Source organism: Notolepis coatsorum (assembly GCF_963971535.1).
Source record: "Notolepis coatsorum genome assembly, chromosome: 4".
Lineage (NCBI taxonomy): Eukaryota > Metazoa > Chordata > Actinopteri > Aulopiformes > Paralepididae > Notolepis > Notolepis coatsorum.
In genome coordinates, this window is record NC_140168.1 from 36,396,665 (window position 1) to 36,415,966 (window position 19,302).

General features: G+C 42.0%; 1 protein-coding gene across 1 annotated transcript in view; it reads left to right on the forward strand.

Annotated features, from left to right (window-relative positions):
• Positions 1-8,319: 8,319 nt before the first annotated feature.
• The window catches only part of LOC311227059 (uncharacterized protein), a 34,975-nt gene continuing 23,992 nt past the window's right edge, over positions 8,320-19,302 (forward strand). The window contains exon 1 of the mRNA XM_084312577.1: positions 8,320-8,407. The gene's annotated coding sequence lies outside the window, so the exon portion shown is untranslated. The remainder of the gene's footprint in view (positions 8,408-19,302) is intronic.

The following is a 19,302-nucleotide window of genomic DNA, read 5'->3' on the forward strand; positions in this document are numbered from 1 at the left end:
GCCATAACGAAGTGTTCAGAAAAAAACAGTATACTATAGCCTATCCTCCCCGCTTAGATGAGGTGTCCTTCTGGTTCTTCAGGAAGGTTTCAGCTTCATCAGGCGAGGAGAAAGAAATCCTCACACCGTCTTTGTTGATGATGGACAGCTTCGCAGGATACCATAGTGTAGGTCTGAGACCTTGGCCGTAGAGTAGGGACATCACGGTCTTGTAACGGGACCGTTGTACCACAACTTCGGGGCAGTAATCTTCAATGAAATAGACTGGTTGCCCTTTGTATTTCAGATTACCATTCTTCTTCCGTGCCTCTCGAATAATTTTCTTTTATTCCAATTTGACGTAGGCTAGCAATAACTACTCTAGGTTTGTTGTTGTTTCGGGCACCAATTCTGTAACATTGATCCAATTCAGGTGTTGTAGAGAGGGTCTCCAATCCCAGAATTTCAACTAACACTCCTGCAAACGTAACATTGGGTTGTTCGCAGCTCACTTATTCATCTAGACCTACTATGCGAATATTAGGTCTGCGGGATCGGTATTCAAGGTCGAGTATCTTAGATTTTAGCTTCTCGTTGGTTCCTTCTATCTCCGTGAATCTATCAGTGCAATTATCCAAGCCGGTTTCCACTTCTTCTATACGATCGGTCTGTTCACCAACCGCTTCCCATAGCTTCCCGACTTTGGATTTGATAGATTTTTTGATATCGTCAACCTTGTCGGTTAGGGAGCATAAACCTTCCGTTAAGGTCTTCTCCATTATCTTCATGGTGCCTTCGAACTTGAGCTGGGACCCTTCTATTAACTTAGCAAGGTAGTCCGTGTCGGTTGAACCGTCATCTCTTTTTGGATCGTTTTCTCTTTTCTTCTGTGACATTGTGGTTCTTTCAGTCAATATAGTTAGTTGGAAACCTCAGGTGATATATACGTACAGGTTTAAACGAATTGGGGGTATAAAAAGAGGCTTTTAAAGGCAAAATATAAATAACAGGAGCGGAGCTGTTACACACAATGACTACTCCATACTCGAACTGGAACCGGAAGTCTGTAATGGATATTAGTATACTTTGTAGTATATTGTTGTCGTGACAATTATGCAAATTCACTTTACACAATTATGTAAATCACAGTTTAGCCCATACGGTGAGAATAATTACGAGTCACAGCAATAATATAAAAACAGAGTCTTACCTTAAGGTGTAATTGAAGAAAGTTTTATTAAAGATACCGACAATTGTTACGGTAACTGAGTCTCTGGGTCTCTGCTAATCAGAGATATCGCATCATTACCTCTGCCCAATGCAGCTACGTCCATCATCAGAGATAACTCAGCTCTAAGCTGAGTTTATATGTTACTAGCTTACTACCCCCAGCGTTCCATCAACTTCTGGAGGAGAGACTAAAAAGCACACAGTAACATCAGCTTATATAATAAATAAAAGAGGAGGGTTATTCTCATCATACAAATCTGATCTTAACCAATCAATGACCCTTGTGTAATTTCTCCTGTGGGTTATTGGACATCTAATTCATGATGTAAATGACCCTTAATCCAATCAGCTTGGATGCTCTTCCCCTTATCCCAAAAGCAATCTTGTATCAGTTTGACACAGAATTCAGTCATCATGTCAACACATGATGACACAATATTCACAAATTACATGATACTTTGTTATTGACACTTGTTATTGACAGGCATGGCCTCAAGTGACCTTCAATATGACCTGATCGTGTCCTAGTGGAGGGATATGGTATTAGAATCAATTAATATTAATAATAGTGTTAATTATGCATATTTCTACCACAATTCCCCCCTTAAACACTTATATTAATATAGCCACCACACCATGCCTAGACCCTTGCTCGTGCATGGGTATCTTATTTTCCTGTACGCTTTTTGTGAGGGAAATATTATCCACTTTGTGTTAAATACATATTTCTCTGTAAAAAAATTTACTAGTCTGACTAGTATACAGCCCAAACACTATAGGCGTCTGTCTCTTAATTAAACACAGCCAAGGTTGAAGAGATATGACATGGCCTTTCCTCCAGTTCTAGTGTGAAGACACAACAGAGCCATAGACCCAATTTTGTTATCACACTCTCATCTGGGGCATTTGTTTGTTTACCTTTCTTGTCATATCTATTCTTCCTTTCTAGCAATATATTGTGAACATGTTAACATTTACCTATAAGCACAATCATTTCCTCTGCATTTCATCGAGTCCAGTTTACACCCATGACCTGGCACACTTCCATATCTTGTGTATCTTCTAATTGGGAAGTTATCCCAATAGTCAGTCCACCTGTTCCTTTCTTTCATCAACCTGCTCACTTAGAGCAGCGCTCAGCTTCTGTACTTTCTTGATCATCATGGTTGGAGGTCATCGAGGCCCTGTTGATTCCCACAGACATGCCCATGGAGGCCATGGGGAGCTTGGGGATGACAGCCTGGTGGGGTCCTGTTGGCCCAGTAGGTGAACAGGGAGCTGCCAAAGTTCTGTCGCAGGCCCTCCCTCCTGTTGCTGTTGATGGCAGCCTGGAGCTCATTTGGGTTGCTCAGGCCCCTCTTGTCACAAGTCCCATGATGCACAACTGCAAGCCGATGCTTGACTCTGTCTTTCCATTCCCGGAGTTTCCGGCAAATTCCTGGACGCATATAAATCTCAACACTTCATGTTATATAATCGGTGGTACATTTATAATTTCTCAACCTTGGCATATCATTTATGCCTCATTCATTTTAAAACATTCACCGCTTCACAGTTTTTTTCTTTTCATAAATGGACATTGTGCTTACCAGCAACCCACATGTTTCCTGTCACCTCAACCTCCTCCCGGTAGGCCTTCTCGTCGTTGTCCGAGATCAGCCCCACCACCACTGTGTCGTCCGCAAACTTCACTATGGAGTTGGAGCTGAACTAGGCCACACAGTCATGTGTGCATAGTGAGTACAGCAGGGGGCTCAGAACACAGCCCTGGGGGGACCCGATGCTCAGGGTGATGGTGTTGGAGGTCTGACCCCCCACCCTGACCGCCTGGGGCCTTTCACTCAGAAAGTCCAGTATCCAGGCGCTCAGAGCGGAGCTCAGACCTAGCTCGATCAGCTTGTCCACAAGTCTGGTGGGGACTATGGTGTTGAACGCTGAGCTGTAGTCAATGAACAACAGTCTCACATAGCCCCCCTTCTGATGGTCCAGGTGAGAGAGGGTGCTGTGCAGTACTTGGGAGACCGCATCGTCAGTGGACCTGTTTGGCCTGTATGCAAATTGCATAGGGTCCATATCACTGGGGAGGGAGGCACAAATGTGATCCTTGACCAGCCTCTCGAAACATTTCATGGCCACAGAGGTGAGTGCCACCGGTCTGTAGTCATTGAGACCTGCTGGGGAGGGTTTCTTTGGTACCGGGATAATGGTAGACATCTTGAAGCAGGCAGGGACCACTGACTCCTTCAGGGATCGATTAAATATGGTGGTGAACACAGGGGCTAGCTGGTTAGCACAGGACTTAAGTATGCGTCCTGTTATTCCATCTGGGCCAGCCACCTTTCTGGTGTTCACCTGCATAAATGCTCTTCTCACACTGTGTACCATCAATGAGAGAGCGTCCCCGCCCCCCCGCGGATGCCCCCCCCCCCTCCACAACAGCCGGTGCGCCAGTGACGTCACTAGCCATTGAGGTAGCAGCGTTGTTTTTTTGTTTCCACCAAACCGCACGTAGAAGGTGTTGAGCTGGTCCGCGAGGGAGGCGTCGTCGCTCCCCATTGAGGGGGCGCTGACTTTGTAGTCAGTTATCGTCCTCAGTCCCTGCCATAAGCCTCTTGTGTCATTCTGTGCCATTTGTGCCTCCATCTTGTCAGCATACGTCCTCTTAGCAAGTTTAACAGCCTTGCGCAGAGTGTAGACTGTTGTCTTGTACTCTTCCATGTTTCCTGACTCTCTGCCAAGGTTATAAGCAGTGGTGCGAGAGTTCAGAGCTGCTCTGATAGTACTGTCCACCCATGGTTTCTGGTTCGGGAACACCCTCGCCTTCTTTGTGGGGATAATACTGTCAGCGAGTGTTGTTATGAAGCTCACAACGGTGTCTGTGAACTTGCTGACGTCACTGGTGCTTCCCTCGAACATTCCCCAGTCGACGTCATCGAGTGCGTCCTGAAGCGTGGCCTCTGATTGGTCGTCCATCTTTTTACCTCACGTGACACGACGGCGTCACGTGATCTTTGTTTGTAAGCAGGGACCAACAAGATGGCGGCATGATCCGACGTGTTCGTCGCTCCCGCTAGTGGTGGAGCCGGTACAGCCTTGTATCCGGCTCTGAACGGGGTGTAGCAGTGATCGAGTGTATTTCCTCCCCTTTTGGAGCAGACGATGTGTTGAAAGAAAGACGGCATGACTTTTTTCAAATTTGCCTGATTGAAATCCCTGGTTACAATCATGGCCGCGTCTGGATGCTTGATCTGATGTGTGTTTAGATGGTCGTGTAGCTCCGCTAGCGCCCTGCCGACGTTCGCTTGGGGAGGATGTCATGATTACTGCAGTGAACTCGCGTGGAAGATGGAAGGGGCGACATTGGATCGAGAGGTGTTCCATGTCGGCGGAGCATGATCGGGAGAGTATCTGTACCTCCTTAGGGCTAGTCCAGCCGTTGTTGGTCATAAGACAGACACCCCCACCGATGCTCTTCCCGGAGGCCTCTCTACGGTCCGCTCTGAAGATGGTGAAGGAGTCGGAGGGAGAGATGCTGTGATCCGGAGTCACTGGTTTCAACCAGGTCTCCGTGAAACACAGGATATTGCAGTCCTTCATCTCTCACTGGAATCGGACCCGTGCTCGTAAATCATCCATCTTACTCTCTAGCGAACGTGCATTCGCCAGGAAGATAGATGGAATAGCCGGACGGTAAGCAGATCTTCTTAGTCTTAATCTGATCCCACTCCTCTTCCCTCTGTGTTTCTTCTTTGTCCTGCCGTCTTTGTCTCCCGCGTTGTCTTTGTCCCGTCTGATCTCCGTTGGCCAGTCTTGGCATGATAAAGTGTCTCTAAACTCCTCTTTGAGTCCGGAGTTTAGGTCAATAAGTGACAGTGATGTTTCGATAAAAAAGGTAGTAAAAACAAACATAATAACAAAGAAATTGCACATTCGTTGCTGAGCAAAACCCACTGCGACTGACTCGGGTCATACTGGCTTTTCTGATTAATGGTGTCAGATAAGCTAAATAACAGGTACCCTTTGACATTTTCTCTAGGTATACAACTATAGGTTTTAGTGTTGCAGACCAGGTATACCTGCTCGGGGGAAATAATATTCCCTCTCCTATTCTTTGTTAAATCCGCTGGCTACTGCAGATAATTGCTGTGGCCCATAATATATCCAGGACTGAACCCAGTATGGATTTTGCCGGTGGTGGTTATAACTTTTATGCATGATTATCATACATTTTAACATGGAAACAACATGTTAACTATATTCAAGGGGAAATATTTAAGTCAGTAGCAATATTGTATAATGTAAGGATATACTAAATTACAAAGCCTTGCACCTCATTATTTCCTCACTTCCACTTTAAATTTGTCATGTTCCATACTAAGAGTTAACAACTCCTTTAAGGTCAAAGCTACAGGGGTCACTGTAGGTGAAATGACAGGTTCATCTATATCAGACAAAATCCCCCTTTCCACCAATGTGTCTCTCAACAATACTCTCACATCTTCCTTCATGTTTATCAGTCACCCCAATCTCACAGTTCTCAAAAATCTTTTGCAGGTGTTCCTTTGTACACTGAGTCAATAACTCCATTGAAGGAGTGTGTATAAAGTCTTTCACAATGGAAGCCATATTTAAAACACTAATCACTACTTAGAACCACAAAGACTCACTGGTGCACAGCTGAAACACTGCTACTGGCAAACTGGTCTATAGTGCACAGTTAACAAACTATAGCACCAAGACAATTTACACTCAAGAGGAACAAATATTAGCAATAGACACTACTATCAAACAAGTAGCATACTATTACACAGAATACAAACAGAAAACATGGTGAGCAAAAACTTCCTTGGTGTCAAACCCTAAACATATACAATGATATTTGTATTTGAGCAACCCTGGTTCCCTACCACTCATATAACTACCTTAAACCTAACCGTCTTCTTTGATGCGTGCCGGGCTCAAGGCTACTTTAAACGCTGAACTCTACAACCCTAAAGTCTGGAAGCGTACCCTCTACAGAGCTAAAGTCTCCACCCAGGATTACCTCAAAACAAAAAAGGAAAAATAATAAGATAGTGGACTGTTGGAAATATTGATTATTCAATATAACTGGCCCACTCTGCGCCTAACTAACCAGGGCTTCTCACGAATACTTTTGTTTGGTTTTATCATAGAAATCTTTAATCGTCTTTTTCAAGGATACTTTTAAGAAGGGAAATATTGTGGCTCGAACATTTCCTGCAGTGGCTCGCATGGATCCAAGTTTGGTTGTTCTGCAACCTTGAATGCAGACGTGGTGATGAGCAGGACCTGGTATGGTCCATCTTTGACCACCACCCAATCTCCTGGTTGCAGGCTATGAAGTGGGCCCTCCCGTGGTTTCGGTAGGGCTTATTTCACCTGCGAGCGGATAGAAAAACTAGAACCTTTGTTAGATTGGTGCATTATTCCTGCTTTCTTTCTTCTATCCCTTCTAGGCTATTTATAACTTGGATGGAAAGAATGATTCCTTGCTTCTTGTAACACATATATGTACATGTACAGCCATCAGACTATACAATACATCACTGTGCCTCACTGCCTCACTGAGCACAGAGCGACAGTGTCATGTTCTATTCAAACTTGTTTTGCTCATTGTGTTTTTCTTTTTTTTTCTCTTGTGGACATTTTGAGTACTGCACTCATTTTCTTTAGCATTATTCCTGCTTTGATGCTGTTGGCTGATTCAGTCACGTGACACTGCCAGGTCAGCTATTTCATTACCCCAGAAGGTATTTTGATATGAGGTCTGCTCTCAGCATGCAGTTCCTATTCTTCCAGCCTTGGAAATTATTGCTTGTAAGTTTTTGTATTGTGCAAACATCATTTTGCAATTTATTTCACCTGTGTGAGTCTGTGAATTCTCAGTTAACATGTTTGCTTAGTTTGGATACATTCGTGTTAGCTTCTGGTTATCCTACCTGTATTGCTAATGTTATGCTAATTCTCAGTCAACTTAAAGGACTTTCTGTTTCATATTTTAGTTGAGTGAACTTTGTACATATTGTACTTTATTTAAAAGGCACATTCATATCAGCATTTAAGTGACATTTGGCTTTAGCTCATTTAGTCATCTTACATTTAGTTGAAGTCATTTTACACATACAATGTATTTGTATTGTATACTGTAATGCAATGTCATTGACAACAATTGTGTGATTATTCTTTTTTGTTGTTGTTGTGTATTTCAGTTTTACACAATTGTAATTTGAGAACAGACAACAGTAAAACAATCAATGGTTGCCATCTTCCTGGACTCTTAGTTTTGAAACAGCAATGTGCAATATTACACCTACTGTAGACTTCAGTATTTTGTTACTATATTATTTTATTCCATTTTTATTCTATTTTATTCTATTCTTATCTTAGGCAAGTTGATCACTTTGATGTTGAGCAATTTGCAGTGTAAAATTTCCCTCGGGATAATAAAAGTATTTCTCACTTCCTATAAGTAAGGCATTTCTCACACGTTTTTTTTGTGAGAAATCTTTAAATTATTTTATTTAGTTGTATCCCAATAAATGGCAAATGGCTATTTTCTCTATCCTCCCCCCTTTTGAACAATGGTTTTAACCATAGCTCAATATAGTTATAATAGGGAAACAGCCCTTTATAGTCTGTGCCTCTGTCTGTCCACGGCACTACAAGTCTGCCTCAGTGAAAGCCGCAGGCCTGAAATTATTTGCCCACTTTGATCTTGATAACCTCTTGTCAGAGCCCACCAGCCTGCTCACACAACACCACCAGCCTGCCTTGCCCAGCTGTCTGTCTGTTCTTTCTACTTTAGACTGAGCCGTGAGTTGTGCTGTCTGAAATAGAGAAACATTTATATTTCATTTCAGGCAGTTGTACAGATAACTCACAGAAATTGTTTTAATATCTCTGTATTTTCCCTTTTATCATGTAAATTACATTTGATGTATTTAATTGTTTCGGCTAATTCTACAAAGTTTTGAGGTGCTGTCTGTTCCCTCACTCTGTCAGTAAGAGTTCTGCCCCCCCCCCCCCCCCTCCTGTCGGGTTCTGTCACCCTCACTATCACTGTCACCGGCCCCCCTTTTGTCGTCTAGTCTTCTGGTCTTAGGGCATTCTCTCTACCATATTTATAACATGCATTCCTGCTTCCCAGGCGACTACTCTCCCCTCCTGCCTTATTAGGGTGAGTCTTATGGTATCTGTTTTTGGTGTGGTCTGGTCCGTTTAGACCAAAAGGTTGGACATTTGGACGCTCAAATGCCTTTCGTGGGGACAACTGTAATCGATTTCTCACTGTCACTTCACTGTCACCCTTCGTTAATTATCTGAAAAAAAAAAAAAAAAAAAAAAGTCTAACCCTAACTAACCATACTGTCATGCACTTGTCCTAATAAACTAACCTACACTGTAGCACTCAACACTTTGATGAACATTGTTACTCAGCTGATAGAGTTGTGCCCTTCCTGATGGCTTGTCGTACAGAACTTGTAAGTCGCTTTGGATAAAAGCGTCAGCTAAATGACTAAATGTAAATGTAAATGTAAATGTTTCTCAGGTCTTGTTCTGCATGACTTGCATATCTTAATACTTCATCTAATCTTGTTGTCTCACGCCCTATGCAAGACGTCTGAGCTGCACTACTGTACTTTGTTCTCAGTTTCCCAATTGCTGTTCTGTGTTCCCCCGAATGTCAGCTGGAGGCATAGCTCTGCCGCTGTGATCGGAAAAACTGCACATAGTCTATCCAAAAACTCATTTTCTAGTTGTTTACAAGCTTTTATCCTTCTCCAGTTTGAACGGAGGGGAAATGCCTGATTGATTCGTATTTTCAAAGCTTCTATCTGGGCCCGGTACTCATTGTTATCTGCCCAATGTCTTTGTGCAGGGAAATCCCCTCGCACCATTCGCCATTTCAGCTTTAACACTCTTCCTAGGATAGAACTTATTTCTGCATAATTTGGTTTGTGCACTTGAATTAAAATTTGTAGATCCGTTGTAAAAACAAGTCCTCCCTTAACACTTGGGTCGGGGAGGCCAGTGCACGTTACTAGCTTCCTCAGCTTCCTCATCAGGAATGGTCTATATACGAGCATAGTAGCTCTTTCTTCTTCGGGGCTCGGGTTAGGGCATTCAATTGATGGGTAACTGTACAGTCTTTATCCACCAAAATAAATACCATTGAGAATACTATCAGCAGTGTTGTGCCGATCTTTTAACAGATTTGATGAAGAGATTGTGTGATCAAGGCGATCTTGTCATCCTCCAGAATTTGGGTTCTGTTCTCTCATATACGTATTATTTTCCTTGTATCTAACACTGGTGGTTAGTAGTAACATTGACAAAAACTGTGACAAAACATTGACACACAACAATACTGGCCATTAAAACATATATATATAACATGTATCTCAGTATATATGACACGGGCCCTGTGTCTGTGTGTCTGTGTGCGTATCAGCTCGGACCACCTTGCAGTGGCTTGAACTGTCAGTGTCTACCCACTGTTACACTTATGTTGCATGTTTAAAACGTAACTACTTATAATTAATATCTAGTTTGTTTAATTTCCGTTTCTTTTGGAATTTGTATTATTCTTTTTTCTTTCTGAAATAATTATAACTTCTTTTTTTAAGAATTTGTTTTAACGTTTTGACGTCCGGACCTGGTTTATAGATCATAATCTTTTCCGGCCAGCATATTTTCTGGGACCATGATTTATAGATACAATCTTTTTTGGCCAGCATTATTCTGGGACCTGAATATTTATAGATACAATCTTTTTCGGCCAGCATATATACTGGGACCTGGTTTATAGATACAATCTGTTTCGGCCAGCGCCTCCATATTTGTTTATAATTATTATTATTATTTCTATGCATGCAATTTACGGTTCCTTTTATCCAGCCTCCTCAGGACTGATAACAAATCTCAGAGATCACAGGACTTAATACCTATGTGCTATAGCCAGCTTCCCTAATCTCAATTATCCAACATAATGAATCTCGGCGCCAGTCTTTTTACGCATCTTCTCCTGTCATCTGTCTTTCATCAAGATAACCCCACGGTTTACTCATACGTTCTTGGTAAGTGGGTAAGCTACAATGGTTTTATTCTATTCAACCTTTCCTTCCTGCAATAATTTTCTGCAGAGGGCCTCAAACCCTTTACACAACCAATAATCTTCTGATTCTACACTATTTTAAATGCTAGCTTATTCCATTATAATATATTTCTGTAATTTGTTCTGCTCTCATTGCGTGCTTTACTCAGAAAGAATCCTCTGCCCCTGGCCCTGTGAGTCAGCTCTTATCTCAGCCACAGACCGCAGCCACACGAAAAACTGGCGTTCTTCCAAGTCATGTCAGACCTCTTAAGTTTTGTAGTCTATCCCCACCTGTATCAAAATCCAAGTGTTCCGGCCTAAACTCTTTGATACCGATCTTAGAGACCATAAACTCCAGCCAGATGCATCTCTCAGCCACTGGAGCTCAGTCTCAGATGTGGTTCTATACAGAAAATATTTCAAATCATCTCTGAGAATTCTCACCATTAAATATGGGCTTGGTTCGTTTTATCTTTTTGACCCTGTATTGACAAGTCCAGCCCCTGGCTTAGGAAAAGTCAAGTTTAGGGTCCCATCTGGGGTGCCAAAATTGTCGTGACAATTATGCAAATTCACTTTACACAATTATGTAAATCACAGTTTAGCCCATACGGTGAGAATAATTACGAGTCACAGCAATAATATAAAAACAGAGTCTTACCTTAAGGTGTATTTGAAGAAAGTTTTATTAAAGATACCGACAATTCTTACAGTAACTGAGTCTCTGGGTCTCTGCTAATCAGAGATATTGCATCATTACCTCTGCCCAATGCAGCTACGTCCATCATCAGAGATAACTCAGCTCTAAGCTGAGTTTATCTGTTACTAGCTTACTACCCCCAGCGTTCCATCAACTTCTGGAGGAGAGACTGAAAAGCACACGGTAACATCAGCTTTTATAATAAATAAAAGAGGAGGGTTATTCTCATCATACAAATCAATGACCCTTGTGTAATTTCTCCTGTGGGTTATTGGACATCTAATTCATGATGTAAATGACCCTTAATCCAATCAGCTTGGATGCTCTTCCCCTTATCCCAAAAACACAGAATTCAGTCATCATGTCAACACATGATGACACATTATTCACAAATTACATGATACTTTGTTATTGACACTTGTTATTGACAGGCATGGCCTCAAGTGACCTTCAATATGACCTGATCGTGTCCTAGTGGAGGGATATGGTATTACAATCAATTAATATTAATAATAGTGTTAATTATGCATATTTCTACCACATTGTATTGTACTTTTCTGTTAGACTAGTTAAAATACACTTTTTTTTTTAAAGTATACTAAAAACAAACGTATAAGGTAATCCATAAATTCTACTTATTAACAATATATTCCAATACACTTGTAGTACTTATATTTAAATGTATTAAAGCATTCTTTTGAACAGTTTACTTGTAGTACACTCTCTGATATCAACATTTAATACACTTAAAATAAATACATTAAAATACAATTTAAGTTGTAATGGATATTAGTATACTTATTTGTAATATATCTTATTATACCTTTCTGTTAGGCTAGTAGTAAAATGCACTTTTAAGTATATACTATTTTAAGTATATTAACAGCAACAGCTTTTTGTGTAATTATTTGATGTATACATTGGTATACAAAATGTATTGAAGCATACTTTAAAAAATGACTAAGAAACTGCTACTTGTAGTACACTCTCTGGTGTTAATGTTTAATATAAGATAAGATACGATAAGATATTCCTTTATTGATCCCCTTGGGGAATTCCGGGCATCATAGCGGCATGGGGGAGGGGTGAGGAGAGGTACAGTTATGAGCAGGGTAATAGTAGAAATACATAAATATAGGCAAACAAAATTAGATCTGAATATAGAAATGAGGAAAAAATATACTTAGAATGAATACAATGTATTAACTTAAGTTGTATTGCATATTAGTATACTTTCAAGTGCACTTAAACACTGACTAACACTACTTGACTCACAGAACTTGTAAATCGCTTTGGATAAAAGCGTCAGCTAAATGACTAAATGTAAATGTAATGCACGTTGTAATAGTACATTGAAACACAAATTTATAATATTTTATTTTCAGCTTTTATAGTTTCACAAACACAAAGAAAATAAAAAATAAATAAAAAGAACACAAACAGTATGTTGCCAGACACTGTCACATCAATGAACAAACATACACCATGTCATATGCTATACACTAAGGACACAAGGGGCTGATTCTCTGACATATATACAAATACATATATATATATACATATATATATACACACATACATAGTAGTGTTGTCGAAAATATCGAAAAATCGACACATATCGATTCTGAATACCCAAAACTGTTTCAATACTCATTTCCCGAAATATCGACACCTAATCATTTATAAAAAAAGATAAAATAAAAAAAAGGAAGTTGCATTGTTCACTTCAATACCCGCAATAGTACAGCAGTCCACACACACACATGTGCATTCAGTTAAGTCGGAACATGACTGCAATACAAACAGTTCAGCCCGTCAGGCACATGCAACACAGACCAGTGTTTACATCTGTCTGCCTGAGAAAACACCATGCTCTGCAACAAATCTGAAGTGAGATGAACAGTTATTTCCAAATGTATGATCTAAAGATAAACAAAGGGTTTCAAAAGTGCCATATCTATCCTCTCCTACAGTACCAGAGAGAAGCTGAGGAGAACCAACCAGCAACAGAAGCAAAACCTATCAAAAAAAAATTATAATTTAAGATTGAACCTTTTTCCCTGTGGTATCGAAAAAGGTATCGCATCGAAGATCGAAATTCCACTATCCTGACAACACCAATACATAGTACAGAAAATACACAGGAGGACATTGAGAAGCACTTATGTTCTAGCTAAGCATTCCAAAAAGGGACCCCATATCATTTCAAATTTGTTCAAGGTCTCAGACCTACTGTGACGAATGCTTTCCAGCTGCAGAGAGGAGACCATCTCAGTGAGCCATCTTTTAAAATTTGGAGACGACGTGTCTTTCCATTCCTTCAGGATAATTCTTTTGGCCACAGCCATACCAAACATCAGGGCCTCCTGCTCATTGTAAGGTAATTCTGCAGTGTTAGCTGAACAGCTGAGTAAAGCTAGAAGGCAGTCTGGGGCAATCTCTCTTTTGTACGCCTTGGTATACCAGTCAAAAATGTCTACCCAGTACTTAAATAGCTTGGGACAAAACCAAAACATATGTGAAAGATTACCCTCTGCGGACATGCAACGATCACAGATAGGCGATACAGAGGGATAGATTCTATGCAGTTTGGTTTTAGAGTAATGTAGTCTGTGAACAGTGTTGGGACTAACGCGTTACAAAGTAACGTGTTACAGAAACGAAGTTACTTTTTGCCGCAACTAGTACTCTAACGCATTACTTTTGAAATTCAGTAACGCTACTTACGTTACTGAATGGTTTGTTAGTTCGTTACTGCGTTCTTTTTATGTAGATTCATAGCGAGCGTCCTTATTTCGCCTGCGTTTGTTTTGTTTACTGTAGACTGAAAGGCGCTATATAAAACGAAGTATTATTATTATTATTATTTCTTTCCGTAGCCTCATTCTGGTTTTCGCACTTCTGATTGGCCACTGACGTTCTGAAAGAAATAGACGCTCTCTACAGTAAACAACAAGAGGACGCTCGCTATGAATCTACATAATAAGAACGCAGTAATAATAACGAACTAACAAACCATTTAGCAACTACTTGGAGAGATAATTAATATACAACATGGAAACGAGATAAAGAACATGTTTGAAGGGCTGCTGGAGTCAACTGGACTAACGTTACATCTCGACCACCGGCGCAGACTGGTGACGGTGAGTGCAATGTGTTCACTGAAACTCAAGATCAACGGATTTTGACTGTACGAAATCTGCCAGGGAATCTCATAATACTAATCAAACAATATAAATATAGTACTTTCATGCACAATTGATATCCTAACTATTCTAACGTTGCAATGCTTTGATTGATATCTTAAACAACGCTGCAAGATGGTTATGAATGAATTAATGAATGGATGAATGAATGAATGAATGAAAACTTTATTTAACAGATTGCAGAATGGGTACAATACAGTACGGCTCAATACATACAATTGTTAAGGGGATGCAGACCTGAGAAAGACGTTTGTCTTGTTTCCATCAGGGTCCCCCATTTTCAATTCATATAGACATTTATGACATACACAACATACATGACATTTATGGCATAGGGACATATAGGTATTTAGTACTGATACATTTGTGACATAAGCGGTATTCAAATATACAGTACTGTTACCCCTAGATCCTGACAGAGTATATACATATGATGGGGAGGGGACTGTACATTAGGAGGGGGTGGGTGGGTGGGAGAGAAATATACATACAGCGGGGAGGGAATATATAATGAAACGCTCTAGACCACATTGCTTAGCAGAGTTCGGTGATGTGAATGGAAACTGTCAAGTTGATCAACCGATTTTGAGTATATGGGGCATGGGACTTGAGCAATTTATTTTTTTTTTTTTTTTTTTAAATAACTAAATAGTTACTTTTCACAGTAACTCATTACTTTTGGGTGTAAGTAACTAGTACAGTAACGAAGTTACTTTGAAATGAAGTAACTAGTAAAGTAACTGAGTTACTATTTTTCAGTAACTAGCACAACACTGTCTGTGAATGACCTTAAACTGTATAAGTTGGACTCTGGCATTAATAGAACATTTATGTATCCTGCTAAGTCCCTCCTCCCACATCTCATCAGAGATGTCCATACTAAGCTCTGTGGACCATACATCTTTAATGTGGTTGGAGGAAGCCATAGATTGGACAGAGAAATATGATACAAAATCAGAGATCAGGTGTTTTGAAACTGGTGATCGGCTCATGAGATTATAAAACTGGTAATCAGCAGGACAAGTTCAAGTTCAAGTTCAAGTTCTTTAATAGTTGTCATACAGAAGTACAGAATACTTTCATACAAAATGCTTCTTACTGTTACGCTCCAGAGACTGTGCTAGACAAGATAGTATCAAATAACATAATAACATAATATAGCATGAATTTAGAAGAAGAAAATGAGGTCACAGTTGTTCGGTATAGACATATGTACAATGTTCTGAGTTACCATATAATATACAATACACAACTATGCAGTGTACTAATGTACAGTACTATCTAGTGCAAAGCAGAAATGGGATGAGGTACAATTTTAGGTACAATTTACAGTAAGGTGTACGAGTTGTAGTGCAATCCTTCATCCATAAATATAAAGTGTGGGGAGTGGGTGCTACAGTGTGTTTGTTTAAAGTGGGTGTGTGCTATAAAGTGTGTGTAGTGGGTGCTACAGTGTGTTTGTTTAAAGTGAGTGTGTGCGTGTGGATGTGTGTGCTATGTGTGTTTGGTGGTTGTTGTTGTGTAGTGTTCATTCATTGTTCGTTTAGCAGCCTGATGGCCTGGGGATAGAAGCTACTTCTGAGTCTTTCTGTGCTCGCCTTGAGACTCCTGTATCGCTTGCCTGACGGCAGCAGTTCAAAGAGGCAGTTGTTCGGGTGGCTCGAGTCCTTAATAATTCTCTTAGCCTTCCCCTTGCAACGCTTGTAGTAAATGTTCTGGAGGGTGGGGAGCCCCCCTCCAATTGTGCGTTCGGCTGAACGTGTCACTCTTTGTAGTCTGCTTTGGTCTTTTGCAGTGCTATTCCCAAACCAGGAGGTGATGTTGCCGGTCAAGATGCTCTCTATTGTACATGAGTAGAAGTTCTTAAGGATCTTCTGGCTGACTTGGAACTTCCTTAGGCGCCTGAGGAAGTAGAGGCGTTGTCGTGCCTTCTTCACCACACTGTTAATGTGTATGGTCCATTTCAAGTCCTCGGATATGTGGGCTCCGAGGTACTTGAAGCTGTTGACTCTCTCAACCGGTGCCCCGTCGATGCTGAGGGGGCTGTAGTCCTTGACCCCCGACCTCCTGAAGTCCACAATCATCTCCTTTGTTTTGCTGACGTTCAGGGAGAGGCTGTTTTCCTGGCACCATCCCGCCAGGACCTTGACCTCTTCCAGGTAGGCCCTCTCGTCGTTGGCAGAGATCAGGCCCACCACCACTGTGTCGTCAGCAAATTTGACGATTGTATTGCTACTCCGCTGAGCCACACAGTCGTGTGTGTACAGGGAGTAGAGGAGGGGACTCAGAACACAGCCCTGGGGGGCCCCTATGTTGAGGGTGATGGATGAGGAGGTGCAGTTGCCTGCTCTCACCACCTGGGGTCTGCCAGTCAGGAAGTCCAAGACCCACTGGCAGAGGTCATAGCCCAAGCCCAGGTCCCTGAGCTTGGCTATGAGTATGGAGGGGACTATGGTATTGAATGCCGAGCTGTAGTCGATGAATAGCATTCTCACATAGTTCCCCTGCCTCTTGTCCAGGTGTGATGCTGCTGTGTGCAGCACATGGGATATGGCGTCCTCCGTGGACCTGTTGGGGCGGTATGCAAATTGCAGGGGGTCCATGTTGATGGGGAGGGAGGAGCAGATGTAGCCCTTTACTAGCTTCTCAAAGCACTTCATGGCTATGGAGGTGAGAGCTACAGGGCGGTAGTCGTTGAGGCAAGCAGGCTTGGATTTTTTGGGTACAGGGATAATAGTGGACTTCTTCAGGCAGGTGGGGGTGACAGCCTGTTCTAAGGACAGGTTAAATATGTCAGTGAATACTGGGGCCAGTTGGTCGGCACAGACTTTTAGGACGCGGCCGGGGATGCCGTCCGGACCTGCTGCCTTCCTGATATTCACTTTTTTAAAGGTCCGCCTCACCTCATGCTCTGTTACCCTGAACACTGCGCCTCCATCAGCAGCCGACCCCCCCCCCCCCATTGCCGAGGCTTGTGAGCTGGTGTTGTTATTACCAGCATCAAACCTCGCATAGAAGGTATTGAGGTCGTTTGCTAAGGAGATGTCACTGTTCAGTTTGAGGGAGGCGCCTTTGTAGTCTGTCATCGTTTTGAGCCCCTGCCACATAGCTCTAGAGTCAGCTTGTTCAAACTGGAGTTCAATTTTATCCCTGTAGCGCCGTTTGGCCTCTGACACTGTCCTCCTTACGTTGTGTTGCGCCACCTTGTGGTCGTTCATGTTGCCTGCCACTAGGCCGTCATTGTATGCTTTGGTGCGCTCTCTCAGAGCTTCACGGACGGATTTGTCTACCCAGGGTTTTTGATTTGGGTAAACTTTCATTTTGGTAGTGGGGATTGTTTCTTTCACCCTAGTACAGACATAGTCCAGCACTGTCTCCGTGTAGGCATTAATGTTATCTGTGTCGCGGAATACAATCCAGTCTGTGTTGTGAAACACTGACACTAGTGTATCCTCTGACGTCACATCCCATTTCTGCACCTCTCGCGAGACTACGGGAGTACTTTTAATTCTTTGTCTGTACTTTGGTGTAAGGAAAATGGATGCGTGATCTGACTTGCCAAAGCCACTATCAGAATGAGCCTTGTAGCCACCTTTAAATTGCGTGTAACAGTGATCTAGGATGTTACCGCCTCTGGTGTTGCAAGTCACATGCTGGTAGAAATCAGGCAATACCTTTCTCAGATTGGCGCTATTGAAATCTCCCAGTACTAAAATGGCGGCGTTAACGTTCGTCGCTTGTATATTGTTTACCTCGTCGTGTAGTCTGGAGAGCGCGGCGTTGTTGTTGGCTTGCGGTGGAATATACACTCCGACCAGGATGATCGCCGTTAACTCCCTCGGGAGGAAGAAAGGACGACACTTGATGGTTATATATTCCAGTTCTGGGGAGCAGTGATTGGATAATTCCTTCACATTCGTTGGATCACTCCAATTTTTGTTAAACATGAAGGCAATACCTCCACCACGTTGTTTACCGGACTCTGATTGTGTCCGATCCTTCCTATGGATAAAGAAGTGATCCGCTGGTTGAATCGCGTGATCTGGAACCTCCGGTGTTAGCCATGTTTCGGTGAAGCAAAGGACATTGCAGTCCCTAACGTCTCTTTGATATTGAATCCTTGCTCGGATGTCATCCAGTTTATTGTCTATTGATTGTACATTGGCTAGCAATATACTGGGAAGTGGTGTACGGTGTCGTCTGGATCTCAGCCTGTTTCGGATCCCAGCCCTTTTTCCTCGTCTTCGCGGCGGCTTCTGGTGGTCTTGTCCATGGCCGGCATAACAAAGGATCTCGGCGGGCCATTTCTGCTGTTCAGCGATCCGATCCAGAGAGCAATCCAAACGGTAAGTTTTTCTTAATCCAATGTCAATGATTGACTGACGGTCATACACATATAATGCACCAACAGTTGGTGCAAATAAAACTCCTAATACTATAAAAATTAACAAAATAAAGCACAGTCTCGTCGGAGCGATCAGAGAGGCAGCCATCAGAGCAGCGCCAGGGGATCAACAGACATGTCTCAAAGTCTGGGATAAAATACTGCGGACATAATTTCTAACCTGCAGGTAACGAAAGAAGTGTGAGCTTGTAAGATTAAACTTAGACTTAAGTTCGTTAAATGAGGCAAAGTGACAATCAACATATAGATCTTTAATAGTGGCCAGTCCCTTTCCCTTCCATAATGAAAAAACAATATCAGATTGACCAGGGGGAAAATTATGGTTATCACATATTGGAGCATATGCCGAGGTTGAAGGTACTTTGAAAACCTTTTTGATTTGACTCAATATTCTCAGTGAGTTCCGAAGGATAAAATTGTTGAGAGCCATCTTATTAATCGTATCACACTTAGAAAATAACATTGCAGGAAGAGAGCTTTTTAGGTTCACATGCGCCTCCATGTCTAGCCACCTGGGGGCGTCCATGGCTACTGTAGCATCACCTATGAAGTAATCTTGCCAGAAGGTCATGGCCCTTGCATTAGCAGCCCAGTAGTAGTGCTGGAATACCGGCAGGGCCAGCTCCCCCATATGCTTTGGCTTCTGCAAGTGTGCTTTTGAAAT